Genomic DNA, 23,853 nt, shown 5'->3' with positions numbered 1-23,853 from the left:
TGAGTTTGTCGTGCGGCAACTTTACTCACTCGTAGATGTGATGCCGTTGTTTCAAAATGTGCAAATGGGCCGGTGTATCTTGTCCGATGTGAAACAGTATTTACTTTAGGCAGGATGTATAGTTTATCTATTTTTAGTTTGAGCAACTAACTGTGTATGGGAATTTTCACCTTGTTTTTGTACGTGATGATGATGGCTCTCATGAGTAACTCGCAGCAAGCATTCACATCCAGTGGTAAAAAAAACTTTAATTAAATAGCAATAGAAATTTGGGAAACTATTCCTATATTACGTTCTGTTCTTTATTTTCTCGAGTGCCTGCAAAACCTGCTATACGGAATATTGATCCAAAGATATAAATAAAAATAATAGTCAATCCGTGGTCTTTCTCGATAGTAGTAAATAAATAATGTTGTACAACATATAGGACTCTATTCATCATATAATAGCAATAACATTTACAAGTTGTGATGAAATGAAGTCTGGGGATCTGAATCCCAATAAGCTGATGTTCTAGAACTGAAAGCAGCCTTTGCTTGTGTATCACTGACATGATTAGCACTACGATTACATAAATAGAAGGAAGATTATTTGCGAAAATTCACCGCTAGTTGCAGCGTCGGCACCAAAGTACTGAGATCGCTTCAATTATTACTGGTTGACAGTCGGACTCAACCTCAACCTTACTGCAGTGCAGCTCATATGTGTTGACGCTCAAAAGTGGCACATTTATAAAGAGTGGCTTGACGCTATGTCAAGATTAATTCAAACTTACTATTGAAAGTCGCCGTGGTATAGCTCTATTCGAGAAGATCAAGATGGATTTGAAGATGGTCTAAAATGGAGCTCGCATGCAAAAGTTATGACAAGTTCGGAGATGCGCATATTGACATCAGATTATAAAATGGCCATAAACTCGATTGAGATGGCCTCTGATGGAAAATGTTTCAACATGAAAGTTGTGCGTCTCGTCGAATCGGTTGATTTTGATATAAAAATCGTCTTAATCTGAGGTCGTATGCAACCTGTGGAGGCAAAACAAGATCAGAAACAGAAGCTGCAGAGTCATTTCGGACCGACCGAGTTGATTGACTCGGTGAGACCGAGTTGATCCGGAAAATTACAGAAAGTTACAGAAAGTTGGCAACGCTCACTCGGTGGGACCGAAATAAACTAATCGGTGAGACCGAGTTGATCTGGGAAATTACAGAAATTTACAGAGAGTTGGCCACGTTCACTCGGTGGGACCGAAGCAAACCAATCGGTGAGACCGAGTTGATCCGAAAAATTCCAAAGATTCCTGTCCAAGTTAGGTTAGGGTTTTTGACGTTTTGGATGGACTTTTTAGTCCTTTTCTTGTATGGGAAGTCCAGCCGCCTCATAAATAGATGAGAGTTGACGGCCGATTGAACAACACACAATCGAACATATCAATCTATCATCTTTTATCTTTACCTTTATCTCCCTCCCTTGTTCTTCTTCTTCCTCGTTCTTCGTTCGTTCTTCTTGTTGCAGGGCGACGAACCTCGAGGCCCTAGGGGCGATCAGGTCGACCTAGGGCAGCCCATAGCCACCGCGCGCCCTGACGGGGTCCCTCCCGGGCGTGTGGGGTTTCGGGTCCTCAAAAGCACCCGCCGGATTGCCTGCGTACCGCGCTTCCGGTCGGGTCTCCTTCGACGTGAGCTGCGGTGCATCACCCCCGGCGTCGAGGGTACACGGTGACGTGTTCGTGTGCGAACACACTTTTTGGCGACTCCGCTGGGGACAAAGTTTTAAACGGTCTCCAGCTCGTTCTTGCTACGAAGAGATCGTCATCAAGTTGCTGCAATCTACAAAGGTAATATGAATATCCAATTCCCCTTTGTAGATGCAAATAAACCATATGTTGTTGCTGGATCACCTAATGAGCATAATGTATCGGCTAGCCCTAGTTTTATAAATGATGCATCTAATTATGCGCAAGGGCTGATGCAAAATAAGCTTTATGTTTCAAATTCTTATGATTTTAGCAACATGCAACATATGTATCCCAACCCTCATGCATCGGAAACCCCACAAATCCATATGCCGATGAACAACATGATGGGTTCGGTTAATCGATTTGAAACACCTGATGTTAAAATTTCCAATAGCATAGAAGAAAGTGTTTCACCTTTTTATTTATCGGCAACTAATTTGCAGTATGTGAATCCAAATGTGCCGGTGGATAGGGGAATTGGCCATGTTACTACTAGTTATTTGGCCAATTACCCTTAAACATCATATGCTACACCTAATGCTACTAATTTTTTTGGCACCATACGCAACTGTTGATGTCCATAATTCGGCTCCGCACCTTCATGGTCATGGCCGAATAAGTGAAACTTCTGGAGGAGCACAAATGCCTTCACCTACTACCATGGCATATCATGTACCCCCTACACAATTACAGAATTTCGGCAACATCTCATTGCCGAAAGAGTCTAAAAGCATCGGGGGGCAACCATATCCAGACTGGGTGGTTGAGAACAAGCTTACATTCTCTTGGGATTTGTGCAACTCCATTCGACAGGAACTAATAGAAGGCGGGAAGCCTCATGATTTTGCTGCAGTAAAAGCTAGAGTTGTGCAAATGATGCGGTCGCCCAGTGGTGTACCATCTAGTGTACCCCCTAAACAATTGCAAAGTTTCGGCACCTCATTGCCGGAAAAGTCTAAAAGTATTGGGGGGCAATCTCATGAGGAGTGGATGGAAATTGAGATGAAAAAGTTTAAAGCTCGCCAAGCTGAGATGTGGGCTAGAATTAGACAAGAGCGAGAAGCCTTGCAAATTAAAAAAGATAAAGTCATTGATTCAGGTAACAGAGGAAATTCGGTTATTGGAAAAGCCGAATCAAGTAGTATATATTCTGAGTCCATCAAATCTAAAGAGGCAAGCATTATTGAGAAAGAGCATGGAAAGGATAGAAAAACAACCATGCTTGATTTTTCTAAAATTAATGGAACCTACTTCCTGCCCTATGAGTTTCGTGCCATAGAAATTGACGAGCTTCAAGGACAAGAACAAGTAGCCGAACAAAGTTCGGTTGAAAAAGATCTTCAAATTTATGATGCACGGAATCAAGAAGAAAATTATGACGTGGTGTTGGGAAGCCATCCGAAAGCAAAGCACGATATTATTCATGACATGCAATCATCATGCTCTCCCAACATATTTGAAGAGGTATGTCTAGCAAGTAATTTACCTATTTTCATATTTGGTCACAACTTTATTGTTGATGCATCTATAAGAAATATTCTCATAAGTAATTTTGAAAAACCAATGAAGAAGGGCAATTTACTTGTTAGCAATAAAATTGTTACTAAGCATATCGGTCAATATATTGTACTATTCAAAGAGACCGATATTGACTTATTACTGCAGCCAAAGCTTTTCCCGTTACTTTATTTAAAGTTTATATATTATTGGGTAGCTTTGCTTTCTTCATACTTGGCTTATACATGGTTTCAATTGAGACGTGTATGTTCTAACTACTTTGATTTCAGAAATTTAAAGCCAAGGTTAAAATCTTTTGGGAAAACCGATGCTAGTATAGTTTCTTATTTAAGGACATCGGAAAAAGTATGCGAAAGAGAATTCATAGCCGAATGGGAAGATGCCAAATTTGAACCATTCGTTTGCTTAACTCTAAAGCCATTCTCACAACAAGATCGGCTAGAAAACAAAAGGTATACCTTCAATTCAAACATGTGTGATCAAATCTTTGCTTTGTTGTTGAAAAATAATTACATTAGAATTCTTGATCACCATGTCAAGCCATCTATCCAAGGACGAATGTATTGTAAGTTGCATGATTCGTCCAAGCATAATTTTGAGGACTGCCACATGTTTCGTCAAATAGTTAAATCGGCCATTGAAAAAGGACGATTAAGATTTGTTGAAACACCAAAGGATGACCAGTCTATTCCGATTGGTCTTGATGGCAAAAAGTTTTTTCATCGGCTACTTCAAGTCGATCCATCTAAAGAGAAGGTAAAAACTGCAGGTGATAGGATCATGCTTTCAAGTAAAGAAGTAGTTGAAGATCACAATGAACATGAACTTGAGGGTGAGGATTCCATCTAAGCTACAATGAAGACGCTAAGGACTATGGGGCAACAAGGAAATCCAATGATCGATGAAAGCAAACCAAAAGATAACAAAGGCCGAAATAAGCGCAAGTGTAAGAGATCAAAAATCACCTTCACTGAACTATTGGATAAATATCAAAAGAAGAGTGAAGAGAAGAATGCTTATTGGCCAAATCATGCAAAGAAACCAAGATCACCCCAAGGCGCAAAAATGAGGATCGGTATTGGCAAAGTGAGCATTTTAATGCAACATATACATATCCTTATTTTGGGCCACCAGTGCCAATGTCGTGGATGCATCCCTATGCTCATGTAGATCCATATCCATCATGGGACAGGTATGATACAAGGGCACACTCTCCATCTTATTTTAGACCATCTAACCAATATTATGCATCTCCGAGAAGATCAACATTTGAACAATCATATGTTAAAGACCATTTCAACCATAAGGAATCGGTCCGGAGCTCAAAGAAGAAGAAAAAGGTGGTCAAACAAGTGCACCGTGTTAAAAGAGATGGTCGTAAGAGTGCAACTTCAGATTTGATCTCAAATGAAAAAGAGCCAATTAACGTGTTGACATTGGCTACTAAAGGCAATGAGACGAAGCAACCAATTATCAAGAGTCAAAGTGCCAAATCTGAAGAAAAGAAGTTGACAGTGCACAAGGTAAAACAAGAATTGCCATTGCTTCAAACAAAATCAGAGCCGGGGTGCCCACTCGGCTTATCGTATTGGCGAAAGAAGGAATTACAAAAACTTAGTGCACAAGAGCTGAAAAAGAAGAACATGGCATGGGTTCCCAAGAGGAGCAGTCAAAATAAAAATGATGTGCAACCTTCTATTGCAACAAGTGTTATAAAAGTGAAGAAAGAGAAGGATGGAAACTAGAAACAATTAAGCCGAAGGTTTACATCACCCCATCAAAATCTTCGGTTAGCACATCATCCATATTTTTCAACCATACCATTGATGCATTTGCCATGGAATTCATCATCAGGTATGATAAATTACCCTCCCTGGATTTATTTTGATCCATGGAAGCGACATAATTTTTTTACATCATGAGAGGGTATTACCTAATTCCTATACAATTTATTAGCTACATTTTCTCTTGCTAATCCAAAGGGCTGAAATATTTGATTGCTATTTCATTTGTTTATTTCGGCTATACATGATTTGGTGAATGAATTCTACATGGACCTCATGGTAATGGCCGATACTTATCTATCGCCCTAAGAATATGACAAAGCATGGCTGGTGTACCATTCTAACATCGTCCTTAGTTTGGTTGGAGAGCAAGACAAGGTACATGTTCATGGAAATCTATACATATACTTATATTATGCTTGCATGGAGATGAAACATTATGACCGGTGCCATTCAAAATATGTTGCATAGACCGATTCATAGAAATTGAGTGGGTTTATGCTTTGATTTAATATATATGATTCGGCCTACGAATATGAGAGGCCAAATCATTGTTGTTTTATTATCGACCATCGGATTTATGACATGCATAATATTGATATTAGCCTTGTCTTTTTAGTACTATGGAGATTATGTTTTGATGGTTGAATTCATAACAATGGCCAAGGTGTTGGTGTTGTTTATATATATATCCTTATGGTACTATTTTGTGAAGCCTCATGCCACTTAAAATATATTTTTTGCACAATAATCAAAGCCGAATATGCAATGTTATTCGGTTTGGATCTTTTAGGTGCCATAGGTGCTACGCACATTGAGGCTTTGGGTGATTCGTTATGAGTAGTGCAACAAATATCCAAGGGTCATCAATGTTTTGACGAATCACTAATAGTTTACCTTGAGGTATCTCTAGATATAAATTTACCTTGGGTTGCTTTAATATTTCTCATATATCTAGACATGAAAATTGAAGAGCAAATGAGTTGGCGCAACAAGCATTCGGCTACCATGTAGATCATGGTGTATTGCACATCTATCAATAGCCGATGCTTGATCTCACCGACATAGATAAGGCCGAACCAAAGCCCATTGCTTCGGCCACTAATGAAATTTGTATGCAAGTGAAAGAAAGGATTAAAGGGAGTTCATTCTTGATTATCTGCAAAATCCTAGCAAAAGGGTGAATGACATGGTTCGGATGATGGTTTTGATCTATGGAACCATATCACCGGATTGTTATAGAAGTTGAGAAGTTTTTCACCCAAGTTTGCATCAAGAGGTTCAAACAAGCAATGGCCGATATAGAATTATCGCCCTAAGCATGAACATGGCCGATATATATTTATCGCCCTAAGCACATATAAATGACCAATGGAGTGTTTACATCGTCCTTAGAGCCAACACGGTACAAATTATTTTTCGGCACGCTAGCTTTGCCGAAAAACAGGGGGGCATGTGTTGACGCTCAAAAGTGGCACATTTATAAAGAGTGGCTTGAGGCTATGTCAAGATTAATTCAAACTTACTATTGAAAGTCGCCGTGGTATAGCTCTATTCGAGAAGATCAAGATGGATTTGAAGATGGTCTAAAATGAAGCTCGGATGCAAAAGTTATGACAAGTTCGGAGATGCGCATATTGACATCAGATTATAAAATGGCTATAAACTCGATTGAGATGGCCTCTGATGGAAAATGTTTCAACATGAAAGTTGTGTGTCTCGTCGAATCGGTTGATTTTGATATAAAAATCGTCTTAATCCGAGGTCGTATGCAACCTGTGGAGGCAAAACAAGGTCAGAAACAGAAGCTGCAGAGTCATTTCGGACCGACCGAGTTAATTGACTCGGTGAGACCGAGTTGATCCGGAAAATGACAGAAAGTTACAGAAAGTTGGGAACGCTCACTCGGTGGGACCGAAACAAACTAATCGGTGAGACCGAGTTGATCTGGGAAATTACAGAAATTTACAGAGAGTTGGCCACGTTCACTCGGTGGGACCAAAGCAAACCAATCGGTGAGACCGAGTTGATCCGGAAAATTGCCAAAGATTCCTGTCCGAGTTAGGTTAGGGTTTTTGACGTTTTGGATGGACTTTTTAGTCCTTTTCTTGTACGGGAAGTCCAGCCACCTTATAAATAGATGAGAGTTGACGGCCGATTGAACAACACACAGTCGAACATATCAATCTATCATCTTTTATCTTTACCTTTATCTCCCTCCCTTGTTCTTCTTCTTCCTCGTTCTTCGTTCGTTCTTCTTGTTGCAGGGCGACGAACCTTGAGGCCCTTGGGGCGATCAAGTCGACCTAGGGCAGTCCATAGCCACCGCGCGCCCTGACGGGGTCCCTCCCGGGCGTGTGGGGTTTCGGGTCCTCAAAAGCATCCGCCGGATTGCCTGCGTACCGCGCTTCCGGTCGGGTCTCCTTCGACGTGAGCTGCGGTGCATCACCCCCGGCATCGAGGGTACACAGTGATGTGTTCGTGTGCGAACAATATGATCCGCCAACACCAAGCCATTTCGGAGAACCAAAGCTTTGGCTGCCCCTGCATTAGCGGCATCAATATTTATTTAACCTTTACATTGTCATGCGGCGGGCCTATGCAGGATGTCGGCCATCCATTGCTGGAGTGACGGCGAGGCTGCTGCTGATGCCGCTTGAGGAGTTGAAGCTGAAGCTCAAGCTCAAACTTGACTCTCAGGGTCAGATAGTACATTGACAGTTTCTCTCTTCAGATGGCTCATATCTGTTTCTGAAGCACAAGGTGTAGTGGTGGCTGCCAAGGACCGAGCTTGCAGCGGAGGATGCTCCGGTGGAGTCGTCGAACGCTTTCCATCTCCGGCGAACTGCTATCTGTTTCTGAAGCAAACAATGGAGAAGTTGCAGGGTTTGTTAAGCTGGACACAGAGGATGCATCAAACAAATATATTGGTGGTCTCTTCTTTCTTCAGAGAGCTACTATCTGTTTCTGAAGCACACAATGGAGCATTGCTTGGGCTTGTTGGGTTTGACACAGAAGGTGTTTCCACATCCTCGGATTCTTCTTCTTTCTTCTTCATCACAAAGAGAGAGAGAGAGAGAGAGAGAGAGAGAGATGCATGCTTCTTCTGAAGCACACAATGGAGAGATGCCCGGTTCTGAACTTGGCACGGAGGACGCTCCCACATCCTCTGCTTCTTCCTTCTTCAGAGAGAAGCAGACAATGGAGAAGCGCCGGGGGTCCGAGCTGGACATGGTGCAATTCAGACTTTAAAACCACTGCGATTCAGACTACTGATGCAATTCAGACATCAAAACCACTGCGATTCTGAGCTCGGAATTAGATTCTAGATACTGCGATTCTAGATTCAACACAAACACACACGCATAGACTGTTGGAATTATGTGTCCTGCAACTATATTCAAATTACTAGAAATTACTAATACTCGGACTACCACATTATGAAATTATACATGCATTTATACATGGAATTGCTTTAGATGATTATCATGGAATTATCACTTGTTGGAATGTACTTAAGTAATATATTCTTAAGAAAGCTGGTCGATTATCAGTGGAATACAATATACTATTTATATTGGAAAGACTACCGGGTACACTGATGATTGGAAGGAGCTAGATCATATAGTTAGGTTACAGCCCTAATGTAGATCTACGTAATTTGAGGAATTTACACTCTATTATAACGCGTTGCTCACAAGCGCGTGCTCCGGGGACATAACGGGTAGAATCCGTTAAACAGACAAATATGATCGTGGTTGGTTATTTCATCTGGACTCTATCCCGGAAACTAGTGGAAAAGACTAGGAATCTTTTATCTGTATAAGAGGTGGACTCTTTGTAAAGACAGTATAAGAAGGTACCTACACCGTAGTCTCAGATATGCGAATTGTGAGCGGCACCACGGATAAGCGCAGAGAAATTAAGGGATAGACCGCAAACCCTAAATTTCTAACATTGGTATCAGAGCAAGATTCGTCTGATGGGTGATCCGGCTATCGCTGGAACAGTCGTTGATCCGCTGCGTAACTCTGCCGACTCGGGATGTCGCTCATCCGCAGCGTAGTTGCCTCTCTCAGATCGATCCATCGCCGCCGCTTTTCTGGTGCTTAGCTTGATCCCGCCGACTCGCTGCCGTGTCGTACTCCCGCGGTGCAGTCTGATTTTTCATCGTGTGTAATACTTGTGCGCCGCTGCCGAGTCCCACGTTCTTGTGTTGCGTAAGCACCAGGTTGCTGGAGTATTTGCATTCGATGGAGAGATAGGAGTACTATACTACTACCAAGTAGGAACAGATCGATACGCCTGCGTGTGCGATCAGAAGCATGGCAAGATTCACTGCCGGAAATCATTAACGGATTTTCTTATTATTTTAATCGGATCTGGAGGTCAAAGATTTACTCAGCATCATGTAACAGTCGTGCAGGGACAACTATACAAGATTAAATATGTCACTCCCTGTGAGATAATTTCCTATTGCACATAGATCAAGGGATCCTGGAAAACAAAGGACATGCCCAACTTCTGCTCACGTGGATCGAGGAACAATTTTTTGCTTGCTTCTGATTGTACCATTAGACTTACAATGGAGCGCCGCAAGTAATAACTCGCGTACACGGAAGACAGTCTACGTTTGTTCTCTCGTTCGGGTTCAACAGATCGAGAAGCCATGCAAGTTGATACTTCACCAAACTGAGAACACAAGGAAACACAGATTGCTAGAGGTTCTGACTTTTGAGCGATCGAGGAATAGTACTACTTGCAGATTAAGTACTATTTTTGCCCATCAATAAGCAATTCAAGTGGACCGAGGAAGGAGTACAGAGACGTGCTCACGTCATTTATTCAGTGGATTTCTGAAGTCTACGGATTAGATTGGTAACACTTTTTTTTCTCAATAATGACACCCAACGGTATTTTTCTCTTTGTTACTTAGAGCATGGAAATTATGATTACGTGACTCTATTATCACGGTTTGGAAATAGATAATAATGGTTATATTTTCTACGGAGAATGTTGATCACATTATTTTAACAAAACAAACCGGAAAGGCAAAATTAAAATGTCATTGTTATGGTAAAGGAAATATATAATGTGACACCTGGAATATGGATAACCAATGACTTGCATAATTATTTGGGGTTATTCATTTTTTTTTTACTATTCAATATGAGAGTGATTACATTGCATGGAAAATAACGTGCAATCAGAAACACCTTCTTTTTGGGCGGAATATCTCTCGGAAATTATAGATAATTGGTTTCTTAGTGCAAGTCATAGTTGTCATAAACTATATGCCAAAATGGTTGGAATAATTTTATATACACTTGTCATCGTGAGTGGTTATTCAATCTATCCAATATGGGATACTATTTGTTCTATGGAGGAAGACATGAAAATCTTTGAGGGAATGATCTGACCAATTATGGTTGACTACACCTTGAAGAGGAAGATATATTTTTTGCTAATAGAATTGGCTAAGAGGAAGTGCCTATTATGGAACATCACTTATTTATGGAGGAAGATGGGAACCACTCCATGGAAAAGGAAACTGGCTCGCACTTAACGAGCAACTTTATTGTCATGCAACAATTTCAAAGGAAAATTGATGTACTTTGGATTGGAAATTATGCCATGAAACTCCCTTGTGGAGGAAAACTATTATTGTTATAGGACACTATGTGCAACTTCAATGAGAAGGGATTTGGTTTATTGTTCTATCTTGGAATTTATTGACTATCTTATACTATTTGGAAAAGGAAGAGTGGAAATATTTCTCAATAATAAAATTAGTGAATTACGGAATTTCACAATGGTTTATTCTTTCCTAATGGTCCATTGGAAGTTAGCAACCCAAATTGTTATTTGGGGAAGATAACTCCATATGGAGGAATATCAACAATGGGAACACATGCTTGGAATCTATTATCTACATCATCAACGACTTGGTCACATATCTTGGAGCTGGACCAAGAGGCTTATTGATTCTGGAATTTTAAACTTTAGTGGGAGGACTATGGTACATGTGAAGCACATTTTTTAATATACCTTTTTTATTAAGGTGGAAGGAGATAAAAGGCTTCACATCGTTTATATTTGATATACTTATGGTATTTATTTGGACATCCCCACTAGAGGTCTGATTATTTATTTTATCTTCATTCATTAATGATTGCACTTGATATAGTTATGTATATACTTTTTCATTATACAAGTCGGAAGGTTTTATTGTGTTGGTCACATGTTAAACTGAAGTGGAAAATCAGTTGATTAAATAATATCATAGTTTTAACAACTGATTGGTGGGGGGGGGTACACTTCAGGAATATATTGTTTGTATGTAGAGAGCAAGGAACTATTCACCATTATAACATACCGTACACTCCACAATTGAATGGAGGAATTGAATGTCTTGTATACTCCCTTGTTTCTTTGTAAGCATTGCATACTGTCATTTGTTGATATCATTCTCCATCTAGTACAATCACTTGACTGGAAGAGATCTTCTATTTTGGCATGGAATTCTCAGTTATTACAAAGCGCACACCAGGAAAAAAATCATGCTTATTCTAGTGGATCAAAGGGTGTTTCCTTTGTTATCTGGAAAAGCAAAACTGGTGGAAAGTATAGGAACACAATAATTTGTATGATCAAGGGTGGAATTATTGACAATCATACTGGAATATAATCTTGACCCCAAGGAAACTACAAGTGACACTCCCAACATGACACGCTTAGGGTAAGTGGGAGGAATTAGCTTGGAATATCATGTTTGGATAATAGTTATGTGTTGTTGGGGCATGCCACTCTAAATTTTAGAGGAATCAATAAATCCCTTTAAGTTTTTTTTTCAATGTCAACTATGGGTGGAAGAATTGAGGGAACGAACAAACTCAAATGAGGAAGAGCATAGTTTGGGAACTTAATGTCATACCAAATAACTGCAAGCCTATTGTCTGGAAGTGTTTTTTTTGTAAGGATATTTGGCTCACTGGAATATTTAATGTCACTCTTGTTATTCAATTATTCACACAGAGGAAAATATACTTTGTGTAAACTCTCTCTCTCCTGGAATTTTGGTTAAGAGGAACTAAATACATGGTTTGCTAATTGAGTATATTAATGTATGGTCTTATAACAAGCTTCACATCAATGGAATAGTAGGTCATATGGTTTCTAAATGAAGCAAGGCGGTCATCTAAAAATGTAAGTGCAAAGTATTTTGCATTATTATTGTATACGTTAACATTGTTTTTGTTGTTTGCAATGATAAAGTCACATTGATGAAAGTGAAAGCTTGGTCATCTTTTAAATTTCATATGAAAGGAACATTTGAAACATCCTATGTTTTACGAGTGGAAATACATGGAAAATATTTTGAAATGTTTCTGTATGGAAAATTGCAAATATGTTAAAATACCTTTGATAAAGAGAATCATACTCAGTGAGGAATTATATTTGAACTACTGAAAAAATGGAATAATAAATGGTACTGGAATTCGTATGTATCTTCATTATATTATCATAACTTAGCTTTCGGAATTTATGCTGCATTCAAGCAGTGGAAGGAAAGATGAGCAGCTAAGGGAATCTCACACATTATATAAGATTGTGGAAAGTGCATCACAATGGAAAACAATTGATGCGGAATTTTCACTTGAGGAACAAAATACTCAAGGTGCCTATTAAGGTGGCATTACACTCGAGGAAGGAATACTTGAGGCGCCGAGGACAGCTATGCTGGAATTATTAGGCGGAAACTAAAGGTCTCTAGTGATCTTAAGTGTCAAGGCAAGGAAACATACCGAGGGAAGGTATCACTATATATTTCTTTGGATTTTCAACGTAGTGTTAAACTGGTTGCTGACCCCTTGACTAAGCCTATTAGTCATGAGGTATTTGGTAAGCATGTTAAGGCTATGGGTTTACGAATATTGAATGATCGTTTTGGACAAGTGGGAGATGTTGGAATTATGTGTCCTGCAACTATATTCAAATTACTAGAAATTAGTAATATTCGGAATACCTCATTATGAAATTATACATGTATTTATACATGGAATTGCTTTAGATGATTATCATGGAATTATCACTTGTTGGAATGTACTTAAGTAATATATGCTCAAGGAAGCTGGTCGATTATCAGTAAAATACAATATACTATTTATATTGGAAAGACTACCCGGGTACACTGATAATTGGAAGGAGCTAGGTCGTATAGTTAGGTTACAGCCCTAATGTTGATCTACGTAATTTGAGGAATTTACACTCTATTATGACGCGTTGCTCACAAGCGCGTGCTCCGGGGACATAACGGGTAGAATCCGTTAAATAGACAAATATGATCGTGGTTGGTTATTTGATCTGGACTCTATCCCGAAAACTAGTGGAAAAGACTAGGAATCTTATATCTGTATAAGAGGTGGACTCTTTGTAAAGACAGTATAAGAAGGTACCTACCCCATAACCTCAGATATGCGAATTCTAAGCGACACCACGGATAAGCGCAGAGAAATTAAGGGATAGACCGCAAACCCTAAATTTCTAACACAGACAAGCACAAATGGGACAAGTAGGGACATCATGGAACATATATAAGCAGAAACCCGGCGCCAAATTAAAATCTCCTGGCCTGAATGCCTGATACAACACACAATCGGCGCAGGGAGGGAGAAGTTATGCTGCCGCGCATGTCGCCATGCGGGGCAGGTAAAACCATGGGCAAAGCAATTTAGTCCTTGCTTACCAGTAACTAATCACCGTATTCCCCTCCCGAAAAGACTTCACGATACATTCCCTCTGCCGTCCATAGATATCCGCATACGCATTCGCAATTCAACCAATCGTCGAGATACAGTACTAGGAAAACCTGACAAGCAGTGTCATAAGCAGGGACGAATCCAAGGGGGGACGAGGGGGGGCTAGACCCCCCCTAACGATTTTTTCCTCCCCTTAATAGCGGTTGGTTGGTTGACTAATTTAGCATCTGCGTGACTAATTCTGCGGTTCTGCCCCCCCCTGTGAAACGCAACGTCACCTGAAAACTCTCAAACTCTCAGGCCCCAACCCATCAACTGCAGACAGAAGCCCATATAGATCAGTTGGAAACCAGCAACACACATGTGGATTGGGCCAGCCGGCCTGGGACTTGGAAAGTGGAAACCATGGTGGCAGCACACACGCGGTTACACAGATCCTGTTCGCCACACCTGTTTCGTTTGTGCTCCTGTTCGCCACTGCCGCCGCCGCCGCCGCCGCCGAGGGCTATTTAGATCAGGCTTGGTTTCCATTGCAGATCGAAGATAGATGGTGAGAAGAGGGCGGTCATGCAAGGCTGCACGGGTGCACGCCCGGCCGGCCGGCCGCTTGATCAAGATGAGCAGGGAGGAGGCAACGAAGAAGAAAAGTTAGTCCACTCTCCTCTTGGATTTTGGTCGTGTTTTAGTTAGTCCTTGGATGATCATCCAACATTAAGTTAGCTTGTATCGAAACTACAAACGGCAAAATTCTATTGGCAAGTGTTCAATCGTTCACTTGTGCCTGTGGACATTAAGAGAACAAAACTACCAGCGAGGTTTTGTATTATAGAAATAATGTAGTTTTTTTTAGGATTGAAATTATGTAGATTTTTCTATCATGGTGGCCACTGGATCGATTTTAAATTAATAGATACGGACCTAAGGATGCTTACTGTAATATATGACTATATTTTCTTAGATTTTTATGCTTAAAATTCTCGCCCCCCTCATCCCCATTTCCTGGCTCCGTCCCTGGTCATAAGAACACACATGTTCGTGTAATACGTCCATCACTTCCATAGGCACAACAATATGTCTGGCAACCATATTTATGTAGTAACGCGACCAAATGAGATTTCACCAGATACGAAGTGGTTATCGCACCCGAAGCATCATGCCGCCGACCTGAAAAGGTGTGGTAAGGTGAAAGATGATTAGAACCATGTAACCGAGGCATGATTACATATGTGAAATCATCAACACAAAATATTTCTGAGATACAACTACATAAGCTTTCATACTAGGTGCAAAATATAAAACTAAGGTTTTCACTTCCAGCTCCAACAAACAGGCAGCGAGTAATTTAGTGAACAAGGAGGTAACCAAACATATGTTACCGGCTTTGTGGGTATATACACCTAGACACAGAGAACAGAGGGGGCCGAAATACTTGTATACATCAAAGATCAAACAGCTTTGTTGGTATATACAACTAGGAGTGTGTCGTGAAAATAGTACAACTTGAATGAGCTAATAATCATGCTAATCGAACTATAGCAAAAAAGAAGGAGAGAGAAAACACTAGCCAATTATAATCAACCCAAACATAGGCCAACCAAGGGCGCAACCGAAATTTGATTCGCCTAGAGCATGATTGGTTGATTACCAAAAATTTGCTAGACAACATTTTGGCAAGACAGAAAGTTAGCCACCAACTTACTCTGACCATCTCTCAAAATTTGCCAAAGATTGGCAAATCTTGGGAGTTGCAATATTTTGGCATGCCAAAATATTGGCTAGCCAATTTTTGGCTACCAACCAATCATGCTCGACATTGTTCATCCACAGATGTTCACTAGTGCCAGTGGGGAAAAAGGCTTACTGATCTATCAGCTGTTCAAGTTTCAGTTTTATTCAAAGTCATGTTGCAGACATAGCTTATTAGGCGTTTCTCTACTCAAGATTTATTTAGGTAGACTCAGTTATACTAAATTTACAATCACCAAGCCAATTTCAGGGGATAAATGAATAATAATGCTAGTAGAAAATGCTGAATTTCCTTTGTTGTACTTCAAACAGTAATAATCAGTTTGCTAGCAGATATGGCAACTGATCTTTTTAGATCTTCACTCAAGCTGCATATATAGCACATTAGGCATTTTTTTCATGAACAGTTGTTGCCTATACAGATATATTTATAATATATTAAAAAAACTAGAGGAAGTGTGAATGTATGAAAGAAGATGATAAGGATGCAAACATATGGTCCATCGAACTTTTATTTATCACAAAAGAAATTTCAGTACAAAGGATATTATTTGATCCATTCAGAAATTTGTACCAAGGGAACATGAAGATACAAAACCTAGTCATTATTAACAATTTAATATTATTAGCAAGATCACCAGAGACAACAATATCAAACGGAAGAAATATAACTAGCTTTTAATCTTCCAAGTACCAGTAATGGTACCTATTTGACATTTTTAGTTTGGTCAAGCTAGTTATTCATATATACTCCCTCTGTTCGTAAATATTGGTCTTTTTAGAGATTTCAAATGGACTACCACATACGGATGTATATAGACACATTTTAGTGTGTAGATTCACTCATTTTGCTCCGTATGTAGTCACTTGTTGAAATCTCTAGACAGACAAATATTTAGGAACGGAGGGAGTAGTTGTCTAAACTTCAAACTACTATGCATGTCATCTTGAAAAGAAAAAAACTGCACTGCAACTATCCGCTAACACTACCATTATACATCTCTTCCATATTTCAGCAGGCAGGCAACTATGTAATTCAGTTCAGTTACTATACAGAGAATTAGCCAATCTTGGTATTAATTGTAAGCCATTTCATATCATCAATGTATCATGTTCAATGGATGTGGGGTCAATCCACAACATCAACAAAATAGATTGCCCGTTTGACAATTTCACAGCTTCATAGCCGCCGAGTAATTCCCTCTTACGGTATGCCTAAGTTCATATTGTTTTTGTCCTCCTTGCATAGCTCTGACTTGAAGCAGATAGTTCAAAGTTTGATGATAAAATAACAATACTAGAAATGACATTTGTAGGTACGGAAGAGATATGTTGAAGTGGTCATCAAGCAGCAAAAGAACATTTTTTTACACATTTAAAAGTTTATAAACAGATGATTAACATTTTTTAAACATATTTTTTATGTCTACTCTTTTCCATAACTATTATACTTTTTAATATACATCAGGAATGTTTTATATATATACTAGTATATTTTTTATATTCTATTATATTTCTTTTATATACATCAGGAATATTGGTCACATGACCATAACTACAAATGTATCCTCGCATTAATATACATCAGGAATATTGGTCACGCGAGGATACATACTATCGAACTAGCATGGAGCGAGGTATAACCGGCAAATCCTATAGAACCAAAGATTTCAGCAGCAGATAATGCTAGGATGTGTGAGCCTTTCTCGGAAAAGGAAATTGGAGATGCAATATTTCAGATTAGGCCTCTTAAGGCCCCAGGGCCAGATGGTTTTCCGGCTAGGTTCTTTCAACGCAATTGGAGTACAGTACAAGAAAGTGTATTGGCTGCAGTGAAGGAATTTTTCAGATCCGGTATAATGCCATCGGGTGCTAATGATGCACTAATTGTGTTGATTCCTAAAATATCAGATCCAAAAAGTCTTAAAGATTACAGACCTATAAGCCTTTGTAATGTGACTTATAAGGTGATTTCTAAATGTTTGGTCAAACGACTAAGGCCATTGCTTGAGGATATAACCACACCTGAACAGAGTGCGTTGTGCCGGGGTAGATTGATCACGGACAATGCCTTGATGGCCTTTGAGTGCATCCACTATATCAAACAGCAGAAAGATCCTACAAAGAATTTTTGTGCATATAAGTTAGACCTATCTAAAGCATAAGATAGGGTGGATTGGGACTTCTTGAAGTAGGTGATGCAAAAAGATGGGGTCTCTCGATGATGGGTGGATTGGATTATGTCAAGTATCATCGACAGGGTGATCCCCTTTCACTGTTTTTGTTCTTTTCATGGCGGATGGTCTCTCTGCTATTCTATAACATGATTTTATGACCTGGAATATCACTCTCTAAAGGTGTGTAGAAGGGCGCCAGGTATATCACATTGTTGTCTGCCGATGATAAACTCTTGTTTTTGAAGCATCCCAAGTAAAAGTGGAAAGAATCAAGTTAGCTCTAGAAAGGTATGGTGCGGCTATGGGTCAAAGTTTAAACTTTGACAAGTGATCAATTTTCTTTGGAGACTTTTGTCCGGCTATTATACAGGAGCAAGTCAGGGATGTGTTAGGTGTTACGAGCTTAATTTTCGAGGAGAAGTATTTGGGTCTGCCTACTCCTGAGGGGCGAATGTCTAAAGGGCGATTCCAGAACCTACAGATGAGTATGACTAAGAGGTTAATCCAATGAGGGGATGTACTTTTGTCTCAAGCAGGGAGAGAAGTTTTAATCGAATCAGTTTCCCAAGCACTTCCTACATATGTCATGGGAGTTTTTAAGTTGCTGCTCTCGGTTTGTGATGACAATAAAACAAGGAACACAAGATGAAGGGAGATAAACTTGGGAGCTCTTTCTACTAATCTTTGGTGGATGCTTGCACAAGATCAAACTTTTCCAAAAGGAGACTATATATAGCCATCCATTTCTTAGCACATAAGAAATCTTGCCTCACAAGTTTGCTGCACTCCTTGGTCACCAAGTTATTTCATCTCTCGAAGCTTATCTACAAGAAACCTTGGAGTGGAAGGAACTTGCATCATAAGTTTCCTTAGTAGTGAAGCAAACTTGCATGACAAGTTTTCTTAATAGTGAAACTAGCTTCTAGGGTAAGCTTGCTTAGTGAAGAAGGGAACTTGTATGGCAATCTAGCTTAGCCAAAAAAAACATGCATGGTAAGTTTCCTTGCTTAAGAGGTTTGTATTTCGGTACTAGCCACATAATCATGTATTACCATAACACGTGAAAGGTCCCAAATATATTTCGCCAATAAATTTTTTAGGGAAATTTCGCCAACAAATGTCACGACCACATGCCTGAAGGCCTTTCCGTAAAAAAAAACTGGCAGGACCACATCGAACAGCTGATGGTACTGGACACCGAAGCCCATGGGCTGCATTTCTCTCAGCCAATGTATAAGTACGGAGGAGTGAGGCAGTAGGTGGAGAGGAATATGAGGTACTATGAACTGTCTTCAGAAAGTCCCAATACCAAATCCTCTCTTCATCTATCTTTTCCCTGGCCCCCAATTCCTCCCCTAAATCTCTAGATCTGGATCCATCGACGACGAAACATAGCCTCGCACGGATATGATGGGATCGGAGCCGGCCGCGCTACACGACGACGCGCTCGCCGAGGTCCTCCGGCGTCTCCTGCCGCACGTCTTGGCCGAGGCCCGGCGGGTCTGCAAGGCGTGGCGCGACGCCGTCGACGGCCGCCTGCGCGGCAACCTGCTTTTGCGCTCGGTGCGCGGCATCTTCATCAACTTCGCCGCGAATCATTACTCGGAGTTCTTCGCCCGCCCCTCCACTGGCCCGGCGATCGACGGAGGGCTCAATTTCCTACCCTGCGCGGGCGTCACGATCACGGACCACTGCGACGGTCTTCTGCTTTGCCGCGAATCGCGGGCCGACGCACCGCCACGCGATCACGGACCACTGCGACGGTCTTCTGCTTTGCTGCTTCTGCTTTGCCCAAGCGACCCCCGCCGCACATGCCAGGATTCGAGCAGACCGCCTACCTCGCGTTCGAGCCCACCATCTCGCCGCATTACCAGGTCTTTCTGATCCCACGTGTGCCACTGCGACGACTGCCAGCCGACGGCGAATCCGACGACGATAACCCGTTGCTCCGGTCGGAGTGGCCTCCAGCGTCATACCCCATCCATGTGTTCTCATCGGTGACTCAGCGATGGGACGAGATGACCTTCCTCCGGGAAGGGGAGGCTGCAGGGATCATCGCCAGCATGAAGTGGAATTCTTGGTATGAGCACTGTCGTTTTTATGCCGTCTACTGGCAAAGCGCGCTCTACATCCATTGCACGAATGACTATCTTACCAGGTATTCTAGTAGCCCGATCATCATTCTCCTTTAACAAATACGGAGTATATACCACTGTGATTCACTCAGGTTGGTATTAATTTACTTTATCTGAATGTTTATGTGTGCAGAATGTCCTTGTTAGATCACACATACAGAGTAATTAAACTACCATGTGTCAGTGAATTGAGGGGATATCCCAAACACCATCTCGGGATATTGTCGAGAGGGGTGTATTGCGCAACACTTGATTACTGGAATCATCGACTTTGGGTTTGGTATCTCAGTGAATCATGCGGTCAAACAGATTGGATTTTAAAACATGATACCTGTCTTAAGATCTTTGAACATGGTGACTATGCTCAACAACTGGGCAAACAATGGATCTTACAAGATGTTAGCTACCGTAAGTCGACCTCTGACGACCCCGAGTACGCTTATACTAGAGATGAAAATCACAAAGCGCTTGTGGAAGAGAAATATGACTGGAACTCTGACGAGGATAACATTCTTGACACTGAAGACGTCGTTGAAAAGGCTGAAGAATATGATACCGACATATCTTATTTTTTCCTTGGATTTGATCCTTATAAAGAGGTCGTCTTCTTGATTTCATCAGAGATAACAACCATAGGACTAGCCTATGACTGGAACAACTCAAAATTTCAGTACTTGGGCAGTTCCTGTCCATGGCTAGAAGCTTACACTGACCCCCCATATGGAAGGACGGACGCATCTTTCGTGTACACGCCTTGCTGGATGGGCAAGTTTTCTGGAAACGAATTAGAATCTCTATTTGAAGATGAGAAGCTATATAGGAGAGAGTTGGAACAGGAATCTCAACTTAAGGAGGAATCCAACTTTACCTACATGGGCGAGTACGAGCTGAGCAAGCACCGTGGGCGTGCCAAGAGGGTCAAGGACTCCGCCGACAAGGTTCGTCGCAGACGCCACATTGCCGCTCGGTAGGAACCCATCGTCACCGACATCAAGTCCAAGGTGATTTGCACCGGGGCGATCAAGTTGTGCCTTGGCAAGGCCACCACAGAGCTAGTCACCGCCATGGTTAGATCCTACCTACTTGATTAGTTTCCTGGGAACAAAGATGAGTAGGTATTTGCAAATCAGATTGCCCTAATTATCGCCAGCTTCATTTATCTTGCCCTACTTATCTATTTGTGCTCACTGTTGGAGCCTTGTCTTGGTACTCTGCACAATTTGTGTTGTTATTTCGGTTAGCCGTGTAAGACCGTGACTTTGTGATTCCCGTCTATGTGACTTTATTATTCCCTTATTTTTGGCAAAAGAAAGCTAACAGTGTCCAGCAGTAATTTTGAAGGACCCCGCAGCGTACATGTATGCATGTACTCATAAGCACATACATACAAATTAAAATGTGTACATTCCCACTATCAAACTGTTTTTTCAGTAGTATGTTGATCCAGACTGGTAGAATGTTAGGCGTTGTAAAATTACTTAACAGTCATGATACATAGTACATAAAACCATATTTGGCGCTGCAGTTCATGGGATGTTTTGTAATACAAATATTAGCTCTCAGTAGTAGAAGTGATTTTACTATCTATACGTGATGATGCTGCCACTTAAAATGAACTATATATGTTTGTCTTGGTGATGTTTTGGTGTAAGCTACATTTACTAGGATTAGAAGTATATCATTGTCATCTTTGCCAATTATCAGTTATTTTTTCTAGAAATTAGAAATCAAATCATTGTGTGCTTGCGAATCTTGCTTCATGTCTGATTTCCTTCACGGCATACCCAGCCCAGGGACTGCCATACCCAGCTCAGCGTCTGCCATGCATCTGCCTTCCTATTTGGTCAAGAGCGCACACAAGTTCAGGTTCTTGCTTCCTGGTGGGTGCCTGCGATCAGGTTTACGAAACCACAAACTGTTTACTTTAGATAGGACATACTATAGTTTACCTATTTTTAGTTTGAGCAACCAACTGTACATGGGAACTTTGCCGTGTTTTTGTAAGTGAACAAGTGATAATGGCTCTCATAAGGGTTTTTTTGCGCGAATACGCAAAGCTTGCGTATCATTTTATTGATAGTAGAAGAAGAATGAGTAGAGGTGGGAACGACACATGCACGGATGCAAGAAAGCATGACATTGCTGAAATATAGGAGGGGCTTTAGGCCCATCTAGCAATTTCTGAAAATCTCTATGGGCCCATGTGGGTTTATTGGCACTAGGTGTAGTGAAAAGCTTAGTCCCACCCCGCTAGTGGGGAAGGGATTATCTTCCACATGCTATTGGAGCTTTAGAATAGAAGAGGCCCTCGCTCGCTCCTCCGCCGCCCGCCTCGCCACGCCCCGACGCGCCGCGGGTTGCGGGATTGAGCTCTGACAGCTGGGCCTCGCCTCTCCTCGCCTCGTCACGACGTGCCGCGGGTTGCGGGATTGAGCCGAGCTCACACCTACGCGTTTATTTTTACCAGTCACTAACGGAGAGTTTCTGACAGCTGGGCCACGATCTGAGACGTTAGATCGTTGGCTGTCACGGACTCGGACGTGGGTTCAGCCCACGTCTCTGCACGTGGCTGCGCCTATATAAGTGTGCGGTGTCTCCCAAGTCCCAACCCTAGCCACCACGAACAGATCACATATGCTCACGCGCACTGCCTATCGTCGTTCCTTTGCTACTGCTGCCGCCGGTGACTCCATCCCGTCCGCCGCGTACACGGTCGACGGGAGAGCAGGTCTCCGAAACCCTGTCCCTCCAGTTCCTGTACGGGAGAGGGACGAATAGGCTTTTCGGAAGCGACTACGCTACTGCTTGTTGTTCGTCTACTTCCTCTACGTCCGCGTCGCCCTCATCATCACCATGTTCACCGACGCCGAACGTGTCACTGCCGAGAAGCTCGAGGCCAACAAGAAGGCCGCCGAGGACACCGCAGCTGCCGCCACCGCCCGGCGGCCTCTGCATGGCCTACTGGAGGGTATAACTCGTTTATCCCGCTCCTTCTGTTTTCTGTTTTAGCCATGCTAACGTTATACGTAGATATGTCTGCAATTAGCATAGTATGTGCTTGCATGATTGAATATCAGTATGCATTATTTTTGTCAATGCCATGTTAGTGATTTACTCGTGGATTAAGTTAATCAAAAAATTGCCTATTTACTCAGGAATCCAAAAACCTATTATGTGTAGGAATTTTTCGGCGAGTGGCTTTGCCGCAGCACTGAAACCGGATAAGTTTGCCGGTACATATTTTAAGCATTGGCAGACAAAGACCACCCTATGACTCACGGCTATGAACGTGTTCTGGGTCACCGGTGTTCCTTCTGGAACGATTGCTCCTGAACAGGAGAAGGCGTTCAAGGAAGCTACTGTCGTGTTCCTAGGAGTAGTTCTTAGCGTGATCAAAGATAAGTTGGTCGACGCATATTTACATGTGTGCCTTGCCAAGGACTTGTGGGAGGCGCTCGAATCTAAGTTCGGGGCCACCGATGCTGGGAGCGAAATGTATATTATAGAGCAGTTCCATGATTACAAGATGGTTGAAAACCGTCCTGTACTGGAGCGGGCTCATGAGATGATATGCATCGTCAAGGAGCTTGAGCTTCTTAAGTGTGAGTTGCCGGGCAAGTTTGTCACGGGATGCATAATCACTAAGCTCCCTAATTCCTGGAGGAACTTTGCCACCACTATGAAACATCAGAGGCGTGAATTCTCGGTGGAGAATGTCATTGGCCATCTGAGTGTTGAGCAGAATTTGAGGGCAAAGGACTCGCACGGAAAAGGGGCCGAAGGGACTTCTGTCGCCAACATGGTGAACCAGAGGAACTTCAACTCCCACAAGCCCAAGGGAAAGAATGGTGTCCAACAGAATATCGACTTTAAGAATAAAGGCAAGAAGACCTTCAAGAAGAACAAGAAGGATGAGGGCTGCTTTACTTGTGGTTCGGTTGAACATTGGGCCAACAAGTGGCCAAACAAGTACAAGAAGCCAGGACAAGACTCCAA

General features: G+C 41.7%; 1 pseudogene; it reads left to right on the top strand.

Annotated features, from left to right (window-relative positions):
* The first annotated feature begins 19,001 nt into the window (after positions 1-19,001).
* Positions 19,002-21,114, top strand: LOC123131934 (uncharacterized; annotated as a pseudogene).
* Positions 21,115-23,853: the final 2,739 nt, after the last annotated feature.

Source organism: Triticum aestivum, chromosome 6A (assembly GCF_018294505.1).
Source record: "Triticum aestivum cultivar Chinese Spring chromosome 6A, IWGSC CS RefSeq v2.1, whole genome shotgun sequence".
Lineage (NCBI taxonomy): Eukaryota > Viridiplantae > Streptophyta > Magnoliopsida > Poales > Poaceae > Triticum > Triticum aestivum.
The sequence above is the reverse complement of the archived record's forward strand: the minus strand, read 5'-3'. Positions and strand labels throughout refer to the sequence as shown.